This window comes from Pelodiscus sinensis, chromosome 2, assembly GCF_049634645.1.
Source record: "Pelodiscus sinensis isolate JC-2024 chromosome 2, ASM4963464v1, whole genome shotgun sequence".
Lineage (NCBI taxonomy): Eukaryota > Metazoa > Chordata > Testudines > Trionychidae > Pelodiscus > Pelodiscus sinensis.
Genome location: NC_134712.1, coordinates 85,806,173 through 85,830,416, shown reverse-complemented (window position 1 = coordinate 85,830,416; position 24,244 = coordinate 85,806,173). Strand labels below are relative to the sequence as shown.

The 24,244-nt window shown below is 40.8% G+C and overlaps 1 long non-coding RNA gene across 2 annotated transcripts; it reads right to left on the bottom strand.

The window, feature by feature from the left end:
- Window positions 1-928: 928 nt before the first annotated feature.
- On the bottom strand, window positions 929-23,153 carry LOC142827122 (uncharacterized). Of its 2 annotated transcripts, XR_012901554.1 has the most exons (4): window positions 23,004-23,153; window positions 10,057-10,207; window positions 6,218-6,347; window positions 929-4,757 (listed from the first exon to the last, which is right to left on the bottom strand). It is a non-coding gene; the product is annotated as an uncharacterized LOC142827122 (long non-coding RNA). The 2 variants fall into 2 exon arrangements; XR_012901553.1 differs by having other exon boundaries at window positions 929-6,347.
- Window positions 23,154-24,244: the final 1,091 nt, after the last annotated feature.

Below are 24,244 nucleotides of genomic sequence, written 5' to 3'. Positions count from 1 at the left end.
ATAAAATTCTAGCGCTTGTATGTTTCAGGGAACCATCACTAGTATGGTTGCTCTTTCCCAAAATTTTAGGCATAGGTAAGATAGCTTGACTTGTGTACAGCAATCAGAGGGAAACAATAATTGAAAGAAGTAGCCTAATAGCACTTTTCATCTAAATTAAAGGTTTTCTATTAATGCAAAATTGTGCCTAGCCTCCTCCACATTGGAGCAATTATCACATCAGTTATTACAGCAGAAAAATGGAGGGATACATTTTTATGCATCCACAAAACCTCTCCAATTCTGTAGCCAGGTAATTGATCCTGGCATCTTTCAAAATGATATACTTAAACAGGAAGACAGTGTGATGCTGTGACCCCATATTTTTTATAGAAATGTGGTTTTGAATATGCATAGCTCAGATGTGCTTTATTCAGATTGGGGCATGTAACCCATTCTAGAAGAACCTGTAATCCCCTGAATGTGTATATTCTATTTGTGTGCATGTATCATTCCTGTATTTGGAGTTAGAAATATGTAGTATAAATCTGTTTATTAATCTAGGTCTTCTAGTGAAAGCCATTAGCAGTACTCAAGGAACTAAATGGTCCAATGCTTAAGACAATGATCTGAGAATAGTCTTGTTTTTATTGTAAGTTCTGAATTGTAGTTGGTCATACAAACACAGGTGACCATGGCATCTTCTATCTCAAGCAGGTTCCGGGGTGGAGTTATTCATCCCCAGAACCTGCAAAAGTGTCTTTGACTCATGAGCTGTTGCTATGGCTTTTTCCCAGAGCAGGCATGTTGGGTCCTGGAAAGCAATACAGTATTTTCCCAGCACTCAAATACACATGCCCTCTGGCTGCTGAATCCCAGATAAATCTCTCTTATGCTGTATGGAATTCCATACAGAGCAAGTTCATGAAAATTTGCCGTCTTTTTCGGTGTAAAAATATGCTCAGACTCCCCCCAGGTAACTGTTATTTACACTGGGTTTATTAATAAACAAAAGTAATTTTATTAAAAGGTAGGATTTAAGTTAACATGAGAGGTAGCAAACAGAACAAAATAAGTAACTGAGCAAAATAAACAAACATGCAAGCTAAGCTTAATACACTACAGAAACTAGTTACATGTAATATCTCATCCTAAAAGTTGTCCTAATAATCTTCTTCACAGACCAGACATCCTTCCAGCCTGGGCCCTTCCCCCAGTTCAGGCTTTGTTTTTTCTAGCAGTCATCTTGGGTAGCAGGGGAGAACTGGCAACCAGGATTACCTCACTTCTCACCCTTAAATAGAGTTTGTTTAAGGCAGGAATCCTTTCTCTCCCAAACCTGACCCTTCCTTCCCTTCTCGTGGAATAGTACAGAATCCAAGATGGATTCCACCATCAGATGCCATGGTCACAGATTGTTGCAGAGCCAGTAGCCGTTTCTTACAGGTTGATCCTCAGGCTTACAGGAAAACCAAATTCTTGCATAGTTCATTGTGGCCTGCTACTGGCTCATTATGTCTGTGCCTTGCTTCTTCATTGTTGTACCTGATGGGCTGGAATTAGGCTTTTCCCAATATGGCCACATTGATAACAAATCTACAGTCAATATTCCTAACTTCAGATATAGAAATGATACAAATAGGTTAAATACATTCAGTAAATCATAACCTTCCTAATGACATCACACATGAACTCTCACACATAACACATATTCTACTATATTACACTTAAATCATAAGCATATTCCCATAAGGAATATGGAATGCTCGGTCACAGTGCAAAAGCTTAGAAAAAAACCCTCCCTGTGTGCTGAAGGAGTTTGTTTGTGTTGTTTATCACAATGCCCATGAGTGCACTGGTACCTTCCAAAACAGGTAAAAGATATTCCTGCCCCAACCTGCTTACATAAGCTATGATCAGACACAAAAGTGGCAAGAGGTTAACAAGAAAATTGAAGGCGGGAGATATGGGAAGAGTCAGTAAGATAATGTAGTAGTTCTCCAAAACCTGGTGCGCTACACAGTGGAGTTGCTGATGATAGAATTTAAAAAAATCAATACATGTTTTAGTTGCCTAATTTCTTGTAAACTTTGTGGAAGAAATGGATTGTAGTGGGGAGAGGGGGATCTGGAACAAGAAGTTATGTTGGCAGAGCAGCTCCTAGCGCTTTCAAAAAATAAAGTATCAAGGGTCCAACAAGGTTGCAATTACTGCAGAGGAATCTGTGGTATTTTTAAAATCTCTTAAGAGTTCTAATTTCTTCTTTTCAACACTGAACAATTAAGCAAGAACTTGTTTTTTGAAAGAGGAGAAAAATCAGGCTGACTTTCAGAAAAGTCCTACTTTATCTATATTCTGTTCCCCGGAATATTCATTTTCATTTGTGAAGAATGTATTTTGTCAATGCATCCATCTGGAGATTCTCCACTGATTTCACTGGTAAAAGAGAGGGGAAAATTTGGTCCATGGAGTTCTATCGACATCTTCAAAAATCCACAGAGTCATTTTAGTTTTTTAACCACTAATTTGTACATGCATTTTCCAAACTAGCATGTGCATTTCCAACAAACAGGTGCACATGAGATTGTGTGCAAAACAGATCTCAGACCTTGAAAAATTGGGCCCCAATTGACAGTACTTCCATCATAACATTTTCACTTGTTTATATGATAGACTCCTGTGGTTTGTAGGCCTTGTGTTTGTCTGTGGTATCAGAGATTACTCAAGCTCCATGATGATTTTGCATTAGAGATGACTCCAAACTAACGTCTCAGATCTAAACATCTTTAAACTTCTGGCAAGTTCAGATTCGAATCTGGATCCAAATGAAACTTGGGGGTTTGGGACCTATTCCACTTTACACACTACCTCTTTCCTTGGACATTGTGTGCTACTGTAATCAATTCCTAGTGTACTTGGCATCCATTTCAGTAGTTACTGGAAATATGTTAAAGATATAGTAACCCCTGAGTCAGAACAAAGTAGATAGAAAATAATAATTGAGAGGGATATCTCTCTTTGCAAGATAAGATTTGTTTCAGAAATCGAGAGAGTCTAAACCAAAGAGGTTCCATATCATTCCCCTTTATTCGGCTCTGGTGAGGCCACATCTGGAGTATTGTGTCCAGTTCTGGGCCTCCCACTACAAAAAGGATGTGGACGCATTGTAGAGGGTCCAGCAGAGGGCAATCAAAATGATTAGGGGGATGGAGCATAGGACGTATGAGGAGAGGCTGAGGGAGTTGGGTCTATTTAGTTTGCAGAAGCGAAGAGTGAGGGGGGATTTGATAGCAGCCTTCAACTTCCTGAAGGGAGGTTCCAAAGAGGATGGAGAGAGGCTGTTCTCATTAGTGACAGATGGCAGAACGAGGAGCAATGGTCTCAAGTTGTGGAGGGAGAGGTCCAGGTTGGATATTAGGAAAAACTATTTCACTAGGAGGGTAGTGAAGCACTGGAATGGGTTACCTAGGGAAGTAGTGGAGTCTCCATCCCTAGAGGTGTTTAAGTCTCGGCTTGACAAAGCCCTGGCTGGGTTGATTTAGTTGGGATTGGTCCTGCCTAGAGAAGGAGGCTGGACTTGATGACCTTCTGAAGTCTCTTCCAGCTCTATGATTCTATGATTTACACTTTATTACTTAAGAGGGATCCCACATACTTCTCACCATCTAAAGGAGCATTACTTTAAATGCATTCTCTGGACCTTTCTGAACAAACAATGACATGAATGATTGGGGAGGAAGGGAGAAAAGCAGCTCCAGAAGCCCATATTGCTGTCAAACATTTTGTTGAAGAAAAGATGGCAATTAAAAATAGTAATTCTTAGCACTTTATATTTTCAAAGTGCTGTGCAAGCAATTCTCAAAATATGACAAGAGGAAATAAGTTTGAATTAATTAAGAACCACCACCATGAAAATTTCATTTCTAGTTCAGACTGCATTGTAACTGAATCTGGAAATCCAGTCAATTTGGAATAAAAAGGAGTATAAAAGTGTCTTGCCTGCTTCTGAGTAATTTTTGAGGGTTTTATAACCATACTTTCATATTTTAAAAAGATTCTCTCCCCTGCTTTCATTGTATAAAAGACCCACAAAAATAAAGAGGGAGCTGACTATTCAGGGAAAACAGAGAAAGGGTGCTCAAAGTGAATGAAGTGGAGCAAGAAAGATTTTCCTCTAGCCCAAATGTTGCAAGATCTGGGCCCAGTTAAACACATTTAAGTGCTTGCAGGATCATTTTTAGTGACCTCATAAAACTACTTGTAGCAGGCAAGACATTTTAGACAAGCATACAACTGTTACATTAATGATGTCCCTTCAGCTATTAACAGAAGTGCCATAATACCACAAGAAAGATACTGACAGATCAAAAGCAGGAATTTGGGAAATCTTCCCAAAAAGAGCCCGTTCTCATGAGATTGCTAACTCAGTTGCTTAACCCTCTCCGTTCTGGCATTTCAGAGAGTAATCTAGAGATGAAGCTGATTTAGTCACAAAGTGGGCCAAACTAGAGTGATGCAAGTTTCCAGTGAATGGGTGAGGGATTTGTTACAATAAATAAAGGGATAGTTACTTACTGACTGGGCTGCAAGAAGGTTTATATTACATCTTATATGCAGCCCTAGGACCCTTCTTGATCTTTTGAGTGCATGCCTTCTCAGGTTTCTAACAGTCATCGGGCTTGTGTGTATCAATCACGATTACCTCAGCTGGTATGACCATGTCCAATTCTGTTCCCTTCAGAAGCAATGACACTGGCATCCAGTACTCCAACAGCCTTCTTAAAGCAAAGTATCATTTATTAGAACAAAAACATTTAAGATAAAAACAGGTCTTAAAACAATAAGACAGACTATGCACTAGCTTACCAGGTGTTTACCATTCTTTCACATTGGAATTCGTGTAGACTGAAGCTTTCTATAGTCTCCATCTCAAATCCCCATGTCCTCTATAGTCTGAATAGCATAGCCCAGTGCCTTAACTCAAACCAACTCTCTCCCCCTTGCTTCAGAAAGTCTCCTTTAACAGCTGCCAAGTCTTTTTGATCTCCAGGTTCCCAGCCTGGCAAACTAAAGCTTGCCTGTTTCATGGAGCTAGGATATAGGGTCTTCAACACTAACCCCCTTGTCTATCAAGCATGTACCTGTCTGTTCTTATCTAGGACCATTGTGTTGCTTTTATACTTGTTCTTCTCATGACCCACGATGCATTCAAGGATTATAGTTATTTAGTAAATATTCCACTATATCTGAGTTATATAGTCTCTCACTAGTAGGTTACATATCAGTATTCTTATTTTTACTTAGTTGCACAACCATCCCACAGGTACTGCATGCCCAGCAGCAGTGCTGCTTCCATGAATTGTTTCATTCATTTTTCTCTGTAGGAACCAACTCTGAGAGGGTGAAGGAGGCATGAGTAGGTCAGCATCTAGACCCATTCTGTCCCTGGTTTCCCTGCCCAACTCATTTCTAAACATAGTACATTGAAGAGATGAAATTCTATTGGCCATTTCTACTAAGTGCTTTCAACAACAATTGCTGAAGGCAATGGTCCCAGATAAGACCAAGGCATTCTGAAACATGTTCCTACTTGTGTTTTTCCTACTATACTACAGAGTAAAATATACATAATTAATTCCATTAAAAAAACAGATAAAGTCCTGTATACTCTTTTTGTGTCAAAATTAGCTCTGTTTAAACCCTGTGTCTTCAAGTATTGTTTAGGGGAAAAGAGCTGGTCTCTGGTTATTCACTAATCATTCCCATCACACCCTCTACTCTGCCTCCCTTACTGCAGCCAGTCAAGTAAATTGCAGTAGGCAGGCTAAGCAGTGTTGAGAGAGGCAGGACTGGACACACAGCACATACAACTATGTTTATCTTGAGGCTGATTTAGTTAATAGAACAGGCCATATTTGGGATAGAAAATGTTGGGCTAACATGCGCCACGCAGATGATTAATGTGCTCCATCAGCTGAACTGAATTAAACTTCATTTTTCTACTTCAGTGGGATGGGTTCATGTTACACAGAGAAATTCAAAGTTGATTCTTATGCTTAGGTAACTGTTTTCTTTATCCATTTCTTATTTTGAACCATCCTCTTAGAAATGATTACCTCAAAGAAAGTCACAGGTTTCCTTTATCCATGTGGCAAATATATAATCTTTTACCTTCTTTCTTTTCTTCTCCGTCATTCTTTTTTGTAGGAACAGAACTTTCCTTGATATAGTGACTTACCTGAAGAACTCTAATATCATCAGTCTTACTTTTCTAGGATTTGCAGATTTCTAATTCAGTCGGTAGTATGCATAGACCTGCGCACCTGCCTTTAGATCTCTGCTTGCCCGTAGATCTCATAAGTTACAAGCTATTGACAAAAATCAAAACAAACAAGAACAATGGTCATATGGAAGAGAGACAGTGGTGTCAATATCAACAAAAGAGTTATAGTTGGCACAGCAACATGGATTTGGAGTGCTCTTTAAGCCTAGAACTAAGTGATCTTTGGAAATGCTATAGAATTGTTGGACATAATGAGATGGTGAGTTCAATACAAAGGTTTGTCTAAACCAAAAAAAGAGGGGGGGGGTATTTTTTTGGCAGGGAAGGGGAATGCTTTTACACATCCTACTCACATCAGTGCATAGGATGAATGCTAGTCTCTTCCATGCCTCTGTCATTTGTTACTGCTTTAATCTGCTTTCTGGTGTTGAGGTTATGCAGCCCTTCCAGAGAAGGGTTCTTAAGGTTTTGCTTGGGCACCCTCATTTCCTCCCCCCAGTTGGTTTCCACTGGACAGTTTCACATGGGAGCCTGTGTGATGACATCCAGAGTACATGCCCCCCAAAATGTCCAACCTTGGCTTGTTTCCAGTTGTGATCTCTCGGACCTTAGTTAGCGATGAAGTCTATCCAAACCAGTAGCCAGAATCCTTTGTAGGTACTTATTTTTGGAAGGATTCTTGTTTTCTGTTTAACATTCTGGTAGATCTTTAGCTCTTGCAGCCTCATGTGAGCACTGAGAGACTATGTTTGAAATTAAAATTCAGGGATTTTTTCCCCCTCTGGAGCTGTATATTTTTGACTTTTGTATATTGTTGAGTTGCAATAAACATTGTGGATGACTTTCCAATGATGTCACTTCCTTTTTTGAGGTCTGTTAGACAATAAAGTGCTGCCTGATATTCTGTTCTTCTGATGTTGCATTACTGTTTGATGTCTACATTTCATGGATGGCTGTTTTAGCACTACTGATTTTGAACCCTGCTAGGCCTTCTATTTTTGCCAGATTGTGCATGTTAGTTTGCAGCCTTTTGCAGGTGTTATTCAGTAGCACATCATCAAAGTTGAGGTCTGCTAGGCATTTGTTATCAATCTATGCTAGGCCAGCATTTATGTTGCTAATACATTTCTTCATGAGAAAGTTGCATTTATTCTAACCTGTGCAAAAGGCAGCATAGATAAACTAGTTTGGCTTAGAACAGGAATATTGTTATCATATATCTGAGTACATTTCAGCTAAACTGAAATAAGCCATTAAAGTAAGTGTACACAATGGATTAACTGGATCAGTTTAAAAGCCCATTTAAATTAAGCAGCTCAAACTTCATCATGTAGTTCAGGCTGATGTTTTCTGCAAGTGAAGGAGCCTGTAAGATCAGTGCAATGATTATGATAGATTTTGATAGCAATACAGTATTCAGTTACTATGTGTGTGGAATACAGAGGGTTTGAGTTGGGGTTGTGGCAGGCTAGTGTCAATGTTGTACTGGTCATTTGATAAATTTGTTAGGTATTGACTATTAGCACTTTATTGACTGGGTACACAGGTGCAATAAAATGTAAATGCATAGATAAAATAGCAGAGAACATGCTTTTGACAGAAGAAAAGAGCTCCCTTTTTAAACAGCCGTGCCCTTCTGCTATGTATATTGGCCAAACTGGACAGTCTCTGTGCCAAAGGATAAATGGACACAAATCAGACATCAGGAATGGTAACGCACATAAATCTGTAGGGGAACATTTTAATCTCCCTGGACATTCAATAATGGATTTAAAAGTTGCCATCTTTTTACTAAAAATTTTATCACCTGATTACAGAGGAAGACAGCTGAACTGGAGTTCATATATAAGTTCAACACTATCAACTTAGGCTTGAATAAAGATCTTAACTGGTTAATGCACTACAAAGGCAATTTTCCTGCCATTGATATTCACATCTCCATAATAAATGCTGGGAATGAGACATATGCACCCCAACTTTATTAGCGTCATTAACACTGGTCCTACAAATGACAGGTATCTGATTTTGATGTTATATATACCCCCAATTCTGTAATTTCCACTCAAACTAATCTGATGAAATGGGTTTTACCCATGAAAGTGCGTGACTTTAAGGTGCCACAGAGCTGCTTGTTGAGTATACTGAACTGTGTGCAGACGTAATCATTGGAAGTAAGCCTGGAATGATAAACTGAAGTTGAAGTGGACCTTGGATTTAAATGACCAAAGGAGAACATGGCCATCAAATTTAGAAAAGAGCTTGTCAATTGAAACATCTAAAATTGTCCCTTAAAAGTTGGTGGTATAACACTGCCTATTGGGAGTCTCCACAATACCAGACTTCAAAAAAGCAATCACTGAGAAGATGAGATTGACAAGGTAGAAAAACATACCCAGACATTAGCAAACAAAACTGCAGAAATATGGAAAGTATTTAACAAAACTGAAGAAGCCACAAACTAAACTAAATGTTAGAACAGCTAAAGAACCAAAAAGAGTGAAAGACTTCCTCCGGGGCTAGGGATTGTCTCAACATTGTCTCAACGACTTGATTACCTGCATCCTGCTTCAAAGACCTTTTAAGACTTCACTTCGAAGAGAATCCTCTGAACTGTCATTCATGCTTAAATTCGACACTTTACATGCAAATTTGAATAAAGACGCTAATTATCTTACCCATTACAAAGACAGCTTCCCCAATTATCACCTCTAATATCATCAGCTCACAGACATTTCTCTCCCCTTCTTCCTTCCCATCCCCCTTCTGTTCTGAAATTTGATTTGTCCTTTTCATATGTGTTCATTTTTTTAAAATATATCCTTTGGCATATATGGTTGTGACAATTTTCTTCTACTATTTGATCTGAGGAAGTGGGTCTGGCCCACGAAAGTTCATCACCTATTAAACCATCTTGCTAGTCTTTAAAGTGCTCCACAGTCCTGTTTTTTGTTTTAGCCTATATGAGTGATTAAATGGGAACTAGATAACTTTTGGAAATGAAAGCATTTTGCCTTCTTTAAAGTGAAGAGCTGATGAGTGATGAGATTATTTAATTAACCAGTCAAGATTTGTGATAAAAAAAAATGTAACCCCTCTATTATATATTTGAAGGAGTCTGCTTGTCTGTCTGTCCAAGAATTTCCCATAAATGGTAAGAGCTACGATCACCATATTTGGCATGCAAATATCAAAACGGGTGAGGCTTACCATTCTGATTAACTGGTGGGGGTTGGAGCAGCAGGCATGGATGAGAGTTTGCGGGGCCCAGAGCAGCACAATTTCGCGCATGCACCATGGCCACAGCTGACAGGTAGTAGCACATGTGCCAGACCTATTGAAACGTGGGGCCCTATTGAAACGTGGGGCAGCCACCCCGGTCGCCCTGCCCTATATCCGCTGGTGTAGAGCAGCTCCCTGCCCATCACAGGCAGGAAGCTGCTCCAGCCCTGCAGAGCCCACTGCTGCAAGCAGGGCCATTCCAGCCTGGCAAGAACATCCCCTGTCTGTGGTGGGTGGGAAACCACTCCAGCCTGGCCCTCCTGCCCACCTCGCCTTTAAACAGTTAGCCGGTTAAACATTACATTTAACCAGTTAACCAATTAAAAGGGAATTTACATCCCTATTAGGGGCCCAAGCAATGCTGGGTAATCTTCTTAAATTATATTTTAGAGCCAGAATATCTCAGATAAGGACAGAAATAGAAGCTATCCAGGGAAAATGCAGTGTGCCGGGTTTTAACGAAGAGTTACAGGTACATATTTAAAAATATTGTTGCTGAGGTACAAGTAACTCACCTATTTCTGAAGATACTTTAAAATGGATCAGTTCCAGTCCTTGGGGGGAAAAACAGTGGAATATGAAGATTTAAATATTTTAATTTTCTTCCTAGGTTATTTCATGTCTGCATACTGTGCCATTATCACAAATAATGGCAGAGGAGTAAGCCTGTAAGAGACATATTATAATGAGATAATAGATGCTTTTGTGCTTCAGAAACTTATCCCAAACCATAAGATGTTTATAGTATTAAAATTTTCTCTGTGCTCTTAATTTAAAATTTTACTGTTCCATGTGAGTTTTTTGCTGCATAAATTAATTCAAAATGGGCAAGACTACGACTTTGAGTTCCAATTACATGTTTACAAAAATAGAGTCAGCATTAGCTATTCGTCTTCTACAACTCATACAAATACATACAACAGCAAACTGCATATGGGGCAGTGCATCTGAAGCATGCATCTGGCATGACAAACACTTTCATTAGTCCATTCCCATCAGCAAAGATGCAATTCTTCCTGCCAACAAGTGATTTCATATCCAGAGAAATGCAGGAGCTGGTTTAATGCAGAGGTTCCAGACAGGTTTCTGAACTGAATCAGGCCCTTTGGTGCCAGGTTCCTGAACCAGAAAATGGATTTGGCTCCTGATCTACAGGGAGCACTTGGCAGATGAGGGATGAGTAAAATAATTTGCACTTACCAAAAAGACACAGTCTTCTTGCCTACTGGAATCTGGCCTGGATGTCAGACAATTGCATGCTTTCTTAAGCTCAGAAATAATAGTCTGTTTTCTCTCCTTTTTATCCTTCCAGATATATAGCTATCACTTGGTGACATATGGATCAATCCCCAAAGTAACTGACTACAGCTCATCATAAATTCCCGCTTCTAGCAACTTTTAGGAGGGTGGGAATGAGTAGAAAGAAGGGTATTGAAATGCCTATTATGCTATTATATTGTTTTGTGATTTGGCTCCAGAAAAGTGTTTTGGAAACATGAAGCAGAGAATGGTTGATGATTGCTCTACCATTTATATCTATTAGCTTCGAATAATGAACTAGTATTAGTTCCATAGTGGAAATCTTTCAAGGCTTGTCAACAAGTCCATCTTTAAGGATCTGTTCTGGTTTACCAAATTGTACAACGCAGACTTGTATGGAATGGATATGAGATTAAAATGAAGTGTCTTATTTTTATTGGAGAAAATCAAAATAAATGTATTAGTGCAAAATGACATTTCCCCATCTCCTTCCAAACCTTTGGCAATTTGGCATGGCTACACTATAGGACAAGGTCGACTTAGGATACACAATATCAGCTATGTTAATTGTATAGCTGAGGTCAAAGTACCTTAATTCGACTTTTGGCTCTATCCACACTGCAGGAAGTCAAGTGAGAACACTCTCCCTTCTACTTCCCTTACTCCTCATGGAAGTAGGATTACCGGCATCGACCGGAGCGCCCCTCTCTGTTCAAATTAGCATGTCTTCACTACACCCGATCATTCAAACCCTGGAAGATCAACAGCAGCTGCCTTGATCTTTTCTGTAGTGTAGACGTACCCTATGAATACTCTGAAGTATTAGGCTGGGACCCTGCTGCGGAGGAAGAGTGGGCTAAGGAACTGCCACTTTGTGTAGCATCAACTGACAAGTTTGCAGGGGAATTCCTTCAGGAGTTAGTCCCTAATCCAAAACCCACTTCAACTGAGCAGAAGTCTTTTCTGACTTCCATGGATTTGAGACTGGGCCTTTCACACTAATGCTTGAGCTTCATTATCCACGGGCACCACGTTGGGGACCACTGATCTAGGAAAGGAATATTTAGACCTTAAACAGGAACAATCCCTGATCCATTAAAATGAGAATCCCACGTTATATTAAGACTCTACTTATAGTTAGTTTTAAAAGCTTAGTTAATGCTTAATACATTAGCAAGTCATAATTACGCTAATTTAATAATGATGGCATTGTTATGATATCAACGATAGACACATTTAATAACTAGAATATGAAAATACATATATACACATATCCTGAAAATAGCCTCTCACAAAACTAGCAGGGTCCCCACCTCCCAAACATTCACACACACCGACCTCTCTTCAAAAAAACACCCGCTGGCAAAAGCAAAAGTCATCACCTGTGGTTCTAGTAACATGCTCAGTAAAGGGGGTGTTTTGGCTACAGCACAATCCCAGCTGCAATTATTATTTTACGCCTTAGTCAGGGGGATTGGTACATTTTAAGAGGCTCCATTTCAATAGGAACAGGAAGTTACAGCATACACAAACACCCATGTAGTATGTAAAATCAACAGACATCCATCTCTATTACAATAAAAACAATGAATGAAAGTATTGAAATCCCAAACTATAAATATAGCAAATGGGGGAGAATAAATATTGATCTAGTAGACAAGTTCCTGTTTCTAATTAGACCTTAACATCATGCCTCATTGGGTTACTATAGCATTGTCTTCCATTCAGCAGTAGCAGTACTGTGCTTTTAGTTATAAGCTTGAAACTTGAGCCGTGTGTGTCAGAATGTGTCTGCCTTCAAGGTGCTACACTTTTAATATTACCCACTAGACTGGGCACTGCAAACTTGAGACATTTGAGGACAAAATACAGTATGCTTATTGTGTGTGTTTTCATTCAAAATATATATTTGGAGAATTCTAATCAGCCAGAGATCTCTGCTAGATAGTGTTTGGGTTAGTTAAAATGGTGATAACTCATTCTGAATTTTAAAAATCTGATGCTCTCTGCCTAATAAAAGTAAAACTGTTATTTTTTTAAAAACTTCCTTCTCAGGATCTCAAATAATTTTATCAATAAGAAAATGTTAGGGCTGAAAGATAGTTAAGATAAGGAAACTAATGCAGGCTGATTGAGTGATTTGCACAAATTCAAAATGGAAGTCTTTAGCATAGCTTGGAATAGAAGCCATATTCCCTCTCATTTAGCACATGACTAGTCTTTCTCCCATTTCATTGGGTCCCTGAGCCATGGCACTACTGAATGTCATGGTGCCTAATGTAAGGGAGGGGCAGCAGAATTACAGGAAGAACACTTTAATCCACAGAGCTGACTCAGGTACCTGCGGTACAATGTGTTAGAGAGACAGGCATCTAGCAACGGGAGCCACAAAAACCAACATGCTAGGCGGGGAACTAACTTAATTTGTAACAAAAGCGATGCCAAAGCTCAAGAATTTATTGTATTTATTTATTTATTTATTTTACATTCGTAACTGATGCAGCAAGCCCAGAGTTGCTGGGGGCAATGAACTGTTAAATCCTGGCAAAATTAAGCCCTGGGAGAGAGACCTTTACCCCACTCTCTCACAAGAGATAGGCACCTAACGCCTGGCTGCCATAGGCGCCTCACTCTACTTAGTGCAGGGATGCTGGAATAATTCATGTAGTGAAGGGCGCCGACAGCCATTGAACCAAACTCTAAGCCCTATTTATCATGGAAACCACTTTAAACCAGGAGGTGCAACAGCATCCCCAGTCACACAAACAGGAACCTGCTGCCTGGAGCCAGGCAGCTGAGGCACCCAAGACATTTTTTGCAGTGATAAAAGTCTCAGAGGGGTAGCTATGTTAGTCTGTAACTGAAAAAAAAAACCCTAAAAAACAAGTACTGGTCCTGAAGCACCTTAGGGCCATTTGTTGTTTTTTAAGTTCTTGCCGGGATAAGTTAGGCCCCTGCCTCACTCCACACACGTGCCAGCCAGAGGAAGTGGTGGAGGCTGGAAATGGTATGTGCCTTGTAACTTTTGACTCGGTGATTAGAAGCCTTGGCTGGAATATGGGAGATGTGAGCTCAAATCCCCCCATCCCCACCAGAAAGAAGATTTGAATAAGGTTCTCCCATCCTCAGGAGCTACTGAGCAAGGGGATAGTCTGATGTGAGGCTCCCTCAATCTCACATGTTAAATGAGAGTAAATACAGAGTCATCGGGCCAGTGAGGGCTCAGTAGTCAGAGTATGCCCCAAGCAAGTAGGCGATGCCAAGAGCAGAGCCTCTGTTGTACTCACTCAATATTCAACAGTGGAATATCTTCAACAGGAGAGACTGAGGGAGCCCCACAACAGAACATCTCCCAGGCCTCTGATTAGCGCCATCTCCTGAGAAGTGGGAGGCCCCAGTTCAAGTCCTGGCTCTTCATCTAGCAGAGAGAGGGAAATTGCACCTGGATCTCTCACCGTGCCAGGGGAGTGCTCCAGCCATTGTGCTAAAGGTTCTAAGGTGGGTACTGCCTCCTCCACTGGTTGTTGGGTTTTGAATGGGTCCCAATCCAGTCAGTGTGCTGAAAGGCCACCTAGCAGATCAGGCCCCACACCTGAGATGGGCAGCTGAATACTTATCTTCTTTTCGTTTGTTCTGGGGCTTAGATGGGAGATAGGCAACTAAATGCTCAGAGGAGAAGGCAATGTGCATGCTTAGGAAATGTGCACACTTAGGCACTGGGTACGTCTACACAACAACGTTATTTCAAAATAACTTAGTCTGTGTCTACACAGCAGGCAGTTAATTTGAAATAATTTGAAATGCTCTCAAGCTGGAAGACTTCTTACTCCGCCTCCTGTAACTCTCATTGTACGAGGAGTAAGGAAAGTCGGAGGAAGAGTGCTCTATTTCAAAATAAGTGCTGTGTAGATGCTCCCTATTTCAAAATAAGCTACGCAACTGATGTAGCTCAGTTTGCATAGCTTATTTTAAGTTAAGCCCTGCTGTGTAGATGCACCCAAAGAGAAACCCTGGAAACCTAGGCACCTAACTGGTTTGGTGGGATAGCATTGGACCCAAAACTGGGACTTCAACACCTAAGTCTCAGGCTTATGTCTCTAGACACCTTTGTGGATACCACCCACAATAGGTATCTAGGGGTGTGTCTAGACTACACGGAGGCATGTAGATTAGACAGATCGGCAAAGGGAAATGAAGCTGTGATTAAAATAATCGCGGCTTCATTTAAATTTAAATGGCTGCCCCATTAGCTGTTTGTCGGCAGATGGGGCAGTCTGGACGCACTGCAGTCACAAGGAAGCCTTTGTTGATCGGCGCAGGTATGCCTCGTGAAACCAGGTTTACCTGCGCCGATCAACAAAGGCTTCCTTGTCGACCACGGCACATCCAGACTGCCCCGATCTGCCGACAAACAGCTGATCAGCTGTTTGTCGGCAGATCGGGGCAGCCATTTAAATTTAAATGAAGCCGCGATTACTTTAATCGCGGCTTCATTTCCCTTTTTCGAATAAACTAATCTACATGCCTCCGTCGATGGAGGCATGTAGTTTAGACGTACCCTACGAGCATCCAGTTTTTCTCCCCTCTTTTGAACAGTAGTGCTATTGGCAGACAGTTAACAGGCAATCATGAGTGAGATAAGAAACAGGAAAAAAAAAGACCATCAGCTTTGCAAGAGCACAGCTCATAGCACACAAAGCTTCAGGTTCAGCAAACCAGACGGCTGCCCAGACTCAAACAGGAACAGTCCTGAACTCAGGCACAACTCCCAATGACTTCAGCAGGAATTTCACCAAAGAGTTCAGGATTGTTCCCGTAGCTAGAAATAATACGGCATGTGGCCTGCCAAGGCGTCCCTTGGAAAGAGAGGCTTAATGACGGCTGAGTAGGAAGTTTCTCAGAGAATCCCAGGGTGATCAGTGGAGAATACGCTGGCAGCTAAAGTGAAAGTTTCATTATGGTGCACTGAACTGAAAGAGGAAATGAATCCTGGTTTCTCTAAGTCCCAAACAATATAACTCACATAATTTGTCTGATGTAAGAATTCTTTAGTGTTATTAAAAACCTTAAATGTTTGACTGCATTTTTGCTTAGGGAGCATCTCTCACACAAAAATACCCATGGGGGGAAAAACCCTAGAAATAATATTTATGTTAATTTTAAAAGAGAAGTTCCAAGGCAATAGTAATCCAGATCTTTTCAACCTCAGGGAACAGAGCGTTAAAGTCAGTGAAGGGGTCAGTCAGAGGAACAATACCAAAAGAAAGCTTCATTGAGCTCTTGTTTACATCAGTTGCATGCCAGAGTAACTCCACTAACTTGAATGAAATTACTCCTGATTTAAACTACTGTGAGAACAGAATCAGATTCAAGTTGGCATTTGAAGTAAGTTATATAAACAACCCCCATTACTGTGAATTCAGAGCAACAATTTAAGCAGTTATTGGCATGTTTTCAAAACTCATTAACATAACAGAAAAATTGGAGAGCTGAAGAGCCAGCTCACTGAATTTACGCTATAGTGATCAGTAAGGCTATGGTCTAGACTACATCCCTCTTTTGAAAGAGGGATGTAAATTAGACATATCACAATTGCAAATGAAGCCAGGATTTGAATTTCCCGTGCTTCATTTGCATAATTGCATCATGACGTTCTTTCGAAAAACACTATTTCGAAAGTGAAACTGAGGTTTAGACACGGTTCTCTTAAAAAGAAAAACCTTGTTCAAAAGATCCTGTAATCCTCAAAAAATGAGGTTTAGGCAATACAGTGGCTATATGTAGACCCACCCAAAATATTCATGACCTCATTGTGGATGCTCTAAACCAGAAATATTCAAACTAGGGCTTGGGTGCCACAAGTGGCTCTTTAATGCGTTTCCTCGGCTCTTCACACCACATGATATTAAAACAGTGTGATTTCATTATTATCCAATCAGGGTGCTTTTACTGTGTTATTAACCAATTCCATATATGCGATCATTTTCTTGCGAGAATTATAATAAGAAATGAAACAAGGAATGCACCCAATGATGGCTCTTTCATTGATTGGTAATGTGGCTCCTGAACTACAGAGAATTACTGCTCTAGACCAATGGCTATCAGTATTTTGTTTTGACTTTGTTCCCAGAGGAGTTAATCTGCAGTCGCCCCCCCCCCCCCCCAAAATCACTGTTAGGGATTGTATAGCCATCACAGGCCTTAAGCACAGTCAAAGCAAACCTAAGCTGTAGGCTCTGTTCTTTTGGAAGCTGTGTGACAACCCATTGTCACCATTGATCTGAAGGGCCAGCAAGGGAGGGAACTCAAGGATTTTCCACTCTATGGCAAAACTATGATGATGTTAAATCCGAGGACTTTGGAAGGAAAATTGAACTAAACTTTGCTTACCTACCCCATCAACCTCTGAATACCACCCCTTATGCTTACAAAACCCTACATGTTGCCAAATTGAATCATTCAGCTTCCTCCACCCTTTACTTCTCAGTGAGACATGGCAAGAGTCTCCATCCTTCTCCCACATATTTCCTCCCCCTACTCCCGTTGCCCCCATGATTTAAGATTAAGGGCACCCTACAGGGATAGTTTAAAATGTATTCAGTTATGGGAATTTAAAAATACACGTCTCCTTTGTAAGTACATTTTAAAAACACTGGCAACACAGATTTACTACATGCTATTGAACTCTCCCCCCAAAAATGAGTTACCTGGAAAGCCATTCACACATAGTATATATGTACATGGACAAAGTTATCATCTTGCGCTACACTTGAGAATCTCAAAAGGCCTCCTATGTACATGGACAAAGTTATCATCTTGCGCTACACTTGAGAATCTCAAAAGGCCTCCTAAGAACTGGTCCCACATGTACAGCATGCAAGCAGATGACGAATGTGATTGTGAAGCTCATGACAACAGTTTGGTGATGGATTCATCTAAAGCTGACCATATGCACTTGCTTAAATATAAAAATGTGGTTTCCTTCCCTCCTCTCTCCCTCCCTTCCCACCCACTAAAAGCATTAAAACCAAGCTATTAGATATCTAACATACTCGCTGTATTTATGGGGCCTGAATGATGTTCAGTTTCTAAAGAATCTAAGGTTTCTTTATTGTTTTTATTATTACTTAAATTTCCTAAACAGCCAAGTTAGAAAGTACCTTCCAAACATTAACCAAATGTTAACTCAATGCAATGATACCTTCCTGCATCTACAGAGAGCTTAACATGATAGCACTAATAACTTCATCATCTTTCTGCCCCTCATTCCCCTCACTGTTATGATAACATGCCATCATTGGGACTTCAGAATTGGGTCCTCACAATAACTATTGAATTGTTGATCATTTTGAGGTAACAGTTCAGGGCATCAGGGCAAGCGCATGGAGTGTTGTTGCAGAGCTATACAGAGGTCTCAGAAAGAGAGAGGAGAATGGGAAAGAAGGGGGGGGAGAGAGCAGAAATAAATGAAACATTTTTCCATTAATGACACTGAATGTGATAAGGTTCTGAATAGACAATGCAGCTACATTGAGAATATAATCTAACCTTCATATTTGTAAAAATCTCCCATTGAGATCTTTGGGAATTCTGCTGTGCAGAGAGAAAGCTACAGAGCCCTGAATCTATATCATGGCCCACAGACCATCATTAAAAACAGAATTTGGTTCCCACCACACACATGATGCTATTCTTAACAGTTTAGGTTTGCATGCCAGGAACCCGTCAGATCATTTTGAATAATGGCAGCTCTTTGAGCACCTTCCTACCTCCCCCTTAAACCTGCTTTCTATTCTTTACTTTTATTAGGTGCTGTAGTTGACTGCAGTTACCTTCCTGCTATTAACATTCATTTCAAGTTCTTCCTTGGTTTGTAAATTCAAGAGGCTGATGGATCTCCATTGGAAAGGTTTCATCAGACAAACATTAGCTCCAAACAAAGATATGCAATATTTCTCAAAAACCAGAGCTGCCACTGCTCTTTCTCAGGTTGCTTAGCAAATCCACTGCTTTGGCCTCCCAAAACATTTTGAGGGAAGAAGAGTGGTGACTTGTGTCATTCTGACAAGCTCTGACCTTTCCATTTCTAGCTCTGGTCTGTCATGCACATAATGACTTTCTATGCCTGGAATTATTACCCTGGCTAAGGGGCAGCATTCCAGTGCTACCGTGTGCAACAAGTTGATTATAGCTTTATGGGATACATAAATCAAAGTGCCAAGAGTTACTGTTTGGGAACTAGGTGCCTTAATGGTAAGTGCAGGTTTTTTGTAATACAAATATTATCCCTATTAGATAATGGTGTAATTTCACCTACTGCAATCAAACACAGAAGGGGAAAATAGGCCAACATTTGTATAAGAGTCAGGGAATGCAACACGTGTGAAATTACTTTGAAATGAAAAATTAACATTAATTCGCTTGAGTCTTAGTGGTCAATGTAATTTCAACATGATGGGCTGAGTGTGGAGCATTTCAGGACAGTTTTGATATATATATGAGAGCATTCAGCTATTACTTTTTTTATCTCGGAGAGCTAATAGGACTGATTTGGCAAGCCTCAAAACATTTTTATTCTGGCTGGATGACTTTTCATGGGGAAAAAGAATCCACATTATTTGTCAGATGCCTGAATTGGCTTACATAACCTTTTATTTTACTTTGTACAGTTTAAACAAATCTTGAACTAGGATTTTACAATACATAAAAAAAGGAGACAGGAGAAAAAAGTTTAACTGCAAAAGAGTCACAGATGGTAAATGTAACAGCAGGCCAAGTTTCCTCATAATTGTTTCATTTTATGACTATTCTCACAAAAGATAGCAAAAAGAAACCATTTGAACCATATGAAACGCTTCAAGTCTCCCAATACAGCAAATCTGATTGCATAACAATGATGCAGAGAAGATGTGCTTGTGTTTGTTCTTGCCCAACTAGGGCTCTCATTGTTCATATCTCTGCCCTATGCAGTGGCTCTAATCGAAAGGAAAACCAGTCCACAATGGGCAGAGCCATCTCTAGGGTATGGCAAACCAGAGTGACCGCACTGGTCCCTGCACTTTGGGGCTCCACGAGCTGGTACTTTGTTGATGGGGTAGGTAAGCAAAGTTTGGTTCAATTTTCCTTCCAAAGTCCTTGGATCTAACATCAAAGTTTTATTTTTTAATTTCTGATCTCCAAGGAGGTTTAGAAGTTTGTTCTGGAAAAATAAGTAGCTGTGAAGGACAGCAGTTTTGTTGTGGTTGTGAGGGAACCTCACGTTGCTAGCCTCACATGTCTTTAAAGGGCCATGTTGATTCTGGATACAGAATTTAGGGTAACGATGGTGACACGAGACGTGCCAGAGGCCAAAGTACATATTAACAAACATGATTCTATGATCAGAGGGGTAGCCGTGTTAGTCTGAATCTGCAAAAGCGACGAGGAGTCCTGTGGCACCTTATAGACTAACTGAAGTGTAGGAGCATAAGCTTTCGTGGGCAAAGACCCACTTCGTCAGATGCATGCAGAGGAAGCTTGAGTTATGTTCCTCCCATTAAAAAATAATGGCCTATGACCCCAGTCACAGCTATCCAGCAGAGCTCATAGATCAGCTTTCAGATACTGAATAAAGAGTTAATAATGAATAACCTACAAACAAAGAATCATCTGGTGAAGAATTTCAAATAGACAAGTCAAGAACAACCCTCCCTACCTCTACACACACCCCAAAACTGCTTGGGAATGAATCTCTCTCCTTGGGTTAAATTGTTCTATTAGGGTATGTCTAGACTACATGGCTCTGTTGACGGAGCCATGTAGATGAGTTTACTAGACATAGGAAAATGAAGCAGCAATTTAAATAATCGCCGCTTCATTTACATCAAAATGGCTGCCACGCTGTGCCGACCAGCTGTTTGGCGGCACAGTGGGGCAATCTGGATGCTCCGCGGTCGACAAGGGAAGCCTTTGTTGACTGCTCTGTTATGCCTTGTGAAATGAGGTTTACCGGAGGGGTTGAGAAAGGCTTCCTTTGTTGACCGCGGCGCATCCAGACTGCCCCGGTGTGCCGCCAAACAGCTGATGGGCACAGTGCAGTGGCCATTTTGATGTAAACAAAGCGGTGATTATTTAAATCGCCGCTTCATTTTCCTATGTCTAGTAAACTCATCTACATGGCTTCATCGATGGAGCCATGTAGTCTAGACATACCCTGAGTGTATAGCAGGAGTTTTCAAACTTGGGTTGCAGACACACCAGGGGCCTATGACACTTTGTTTACTCTAAAGCTCTGCAGCCACAGAGCCTCGCAGCTTCCATTAGCTTTGGTTTGACATTTCCAGCCAAGAAGAACTGCACGCAGACCACAAACTGCAGCCAATGGGAGCTTCAAGGTTCTGTGGCTGTGAAGCTTTAGAGGAAACAAAATGTTGCGGGCCTGCCAGGGGCATTCACTGGCAGGTCTGTGACCCAAGTTTGACAACCCCTGGTCTATAGGACTCCTAACAAACTGTCTAGAAACAGTTCTTTTAGCCAACTAGTCACCTTCACATGACTGCACTTTGAGTGGATTTGGGTGGAGTGGGCTTCTTAAGACCCAGACTGCAGAAGCTGGCTTTGTAGGCCATGGTGCAAAATGCCAGAAATGGGAAGTAAGACTGCCAGCCTTCCTCTTACAGACACAGAAGCTGGAGAGTGTGCAGGCCACCTCACTGTCTCCCTGAAATGAGACTCCAGCTTTAGAGAGGGAGAGCTGACAGAGTAGGGTTCTCTCCACTCCTAAAATGTCTGCCTGGCATAAAGTAGGAAGAGTCAGTATGGGGGAGGGACCACAAAACTGTTTCTTTTGCCTTTTTTTTAAATTATCTTCATGAAACAATAGATACAATTAATCTCAGGCTGGTGAAGGTGAAACCACTGAACTAAAGATGCTTACCAGTGGCCTGACACAGGGGCTGAGGAGGCAATATGGGATCAGGGGATTCTTGATGCTACCCCTGCCTCTCCAGGGGTAGAGGAAAGATCACACTTATGGAACTGTCGCTAAGGATGCTAAGAGGAGAGGGGCCCTTTCTGCTGCTCCATAGGGAAAGGAGACCCTGTGCTACCACCTCTGCTTCTGTGAAAAGGAAAGTAGCTCTGTTTTCTAGGCCAGATGTTGGCCACGGAGACAGAATTATGTGGACCCCATGTTACAGAATGCCTAGGGTTCCAGCACTGTTTGATGTTGGCAGGATGGCTAGTTCCCTCATTCTGTATTGGAGGTTGAGCATCCTCTCCTAGAATAAAACAGTCAGGCCTGAGACGGAGCAGGCCTCAATGGAGCGTAATATTCCAGATGTCCTGTCAGGTCAAGCTCTGGTACTGTGTTTGTATTTTTGAATGTTCATACGGTGTGTAATATATAACTCAGGATCCTTTCCGAAAATTAGGAGTGAAAGAAACCATACATCGAAGCTCACTGACAGCCTTTTTTAATTAGCAAACAGTGATGGAAGGGGGAGAGGGAAGGGCTGAGAATTATATTTCTGTACTATGAGTCTACTAAACATTTCATAGCTCAGGGCACTGAGTCAGACTTCCAGCATCTAGTAATTATTTTCCTGACGATGCTAAGGTATGTTAATGGACTTTGGCAGTTGGAGTCAGGATATATATTAGCATCTTCCCACCTCAAAATTAAAGACTTCAGTGAAGGACTATGCATGGATATCTGGTATATTATTCAACTGGATTTAGACAGGATAACAGAAATTAATCAGTACTTTATACTATTATAGAATTATTATTGTAATAAGTCATTCATATAAAAAAAGCTTCCAAAAACAGCTAAGGTTGTTAGGGAAAATCCCACTGAACTCAAACGCAACAAAACCAGGAAATACAGAATAAATGAATACACTATACTCATCACCTTCCTATACATATATAATCCCTAATCTACAGTTCTTAGCTATAGTCATGAAGGTGCCACTCAGATAACCTTAACTCTGCCCTTTGCAGGAGAAAAGTGCAAGATACTTCTGTATTTCCTTATACACCGGGATTTGAATTGCCTGATATTGTCTGGTTACATCTTTAACATTTTTCAGGGAGAGTTTTTGTATTTTTGTAATATTAGTGTCACAGGCTCCCAAGCATGCACTGCCCCTCCCACTTTTCTTTAAATAGGTTTATTATCCAAACATAAGTAAAACAGGGCACTAACAGTTCCTCTGCTCACCCTTCGGACTCAGTCCATAGTCAGCCAGCACTACTCTCCTCCAGCTGTTGCTCTTCTGAAATGGACAGTTCCAGGCAGTGTTCCCTCTAAGCTGTGGAGCAGCACAGCTTCACAGGTGATTAATCATCCCCACCCAGTCAGTCAGCTCCATTTCACAGTTATTAAAATAATGAAAAACAACCTATTTAATTAAAATTGCTCAGGGCAGGGAATGTATGCTAGTGGTTGGAACTGCAGGTTTGAGTTCTGTTCCCTGACACATTTTTTGATCTTGAGAAAATCCCTGAAATGCTGTGCTTCAATTTAACCATCTGAATAAAGCCTCATGATTGTGTAACATTCTCCCATTCACCCACCCACCCCACCTTCTGAGTGGTAGCACCTGTCTGGGTCTTGCAGGTTAGCTCCCCACTACAAAGAGAAATCAATGATGTAGAGTCTGGATTTATTCTGGGGTATGTCATTGGACCACATGAGCAGCGGTCACTGAGAAATTGTCTTTCAGTAGGGCAGACAACCTCCTTCTTCCAAGAGAAAAGCTGCAGCCAACCTACCTCAGGAGGGGAAGAAGTAGACACAGGACCACTGGAGAGAAGCTGGAGCAATCTGATCGGCCCTAAGCACAGGCAGAAGAGATAAACCCAAGGGACTAAATTCAGAAGTGATGTAAGGTTATTATTTGTATTATGGTAATGCTCAGGACCCCAAGCAGGATAGGAGATCCTTGTGGAAGATGTACTGCCATGCTGCAAAAAAACGTACAGCCTGAAACCACAGATTAGTAAACATGAAGGAGGGAAGAAGAGAAGCAGGAAAAGAATCTCATTACTGCCACAAAAATCAGGAGTCACATTATTATAATGGGATTACAAACCATGAGATTTTTAAAAAAATAAAAATTAATACAAATATTTGTCTTGTGGTTTCTGAGCTTTGAGTCACATTTTCCAGCTTTTCTCTGTATATAAGTGGGCAAGAAACTTACTTTTTATTTAATGAAAGCTGAGATTCTCTCATAATCAAAAGCTGGAGCTCTAAAAAAACCATCAAATGTGTATGAGACTTGGGATAGAATTTGAAGAACTGTAAAGGCTTTATAGTTGCTTATTTTCTGAGACACTACCCTCTTCAACCCTCTTTCCCCATCCTGTAAAATTACACCATTTAAGCTTTATGTACTGTACTGATATTTAAACTTGCTCCATTATTATATCACCTTTGAATTTGAGTGCAGGAAGAAG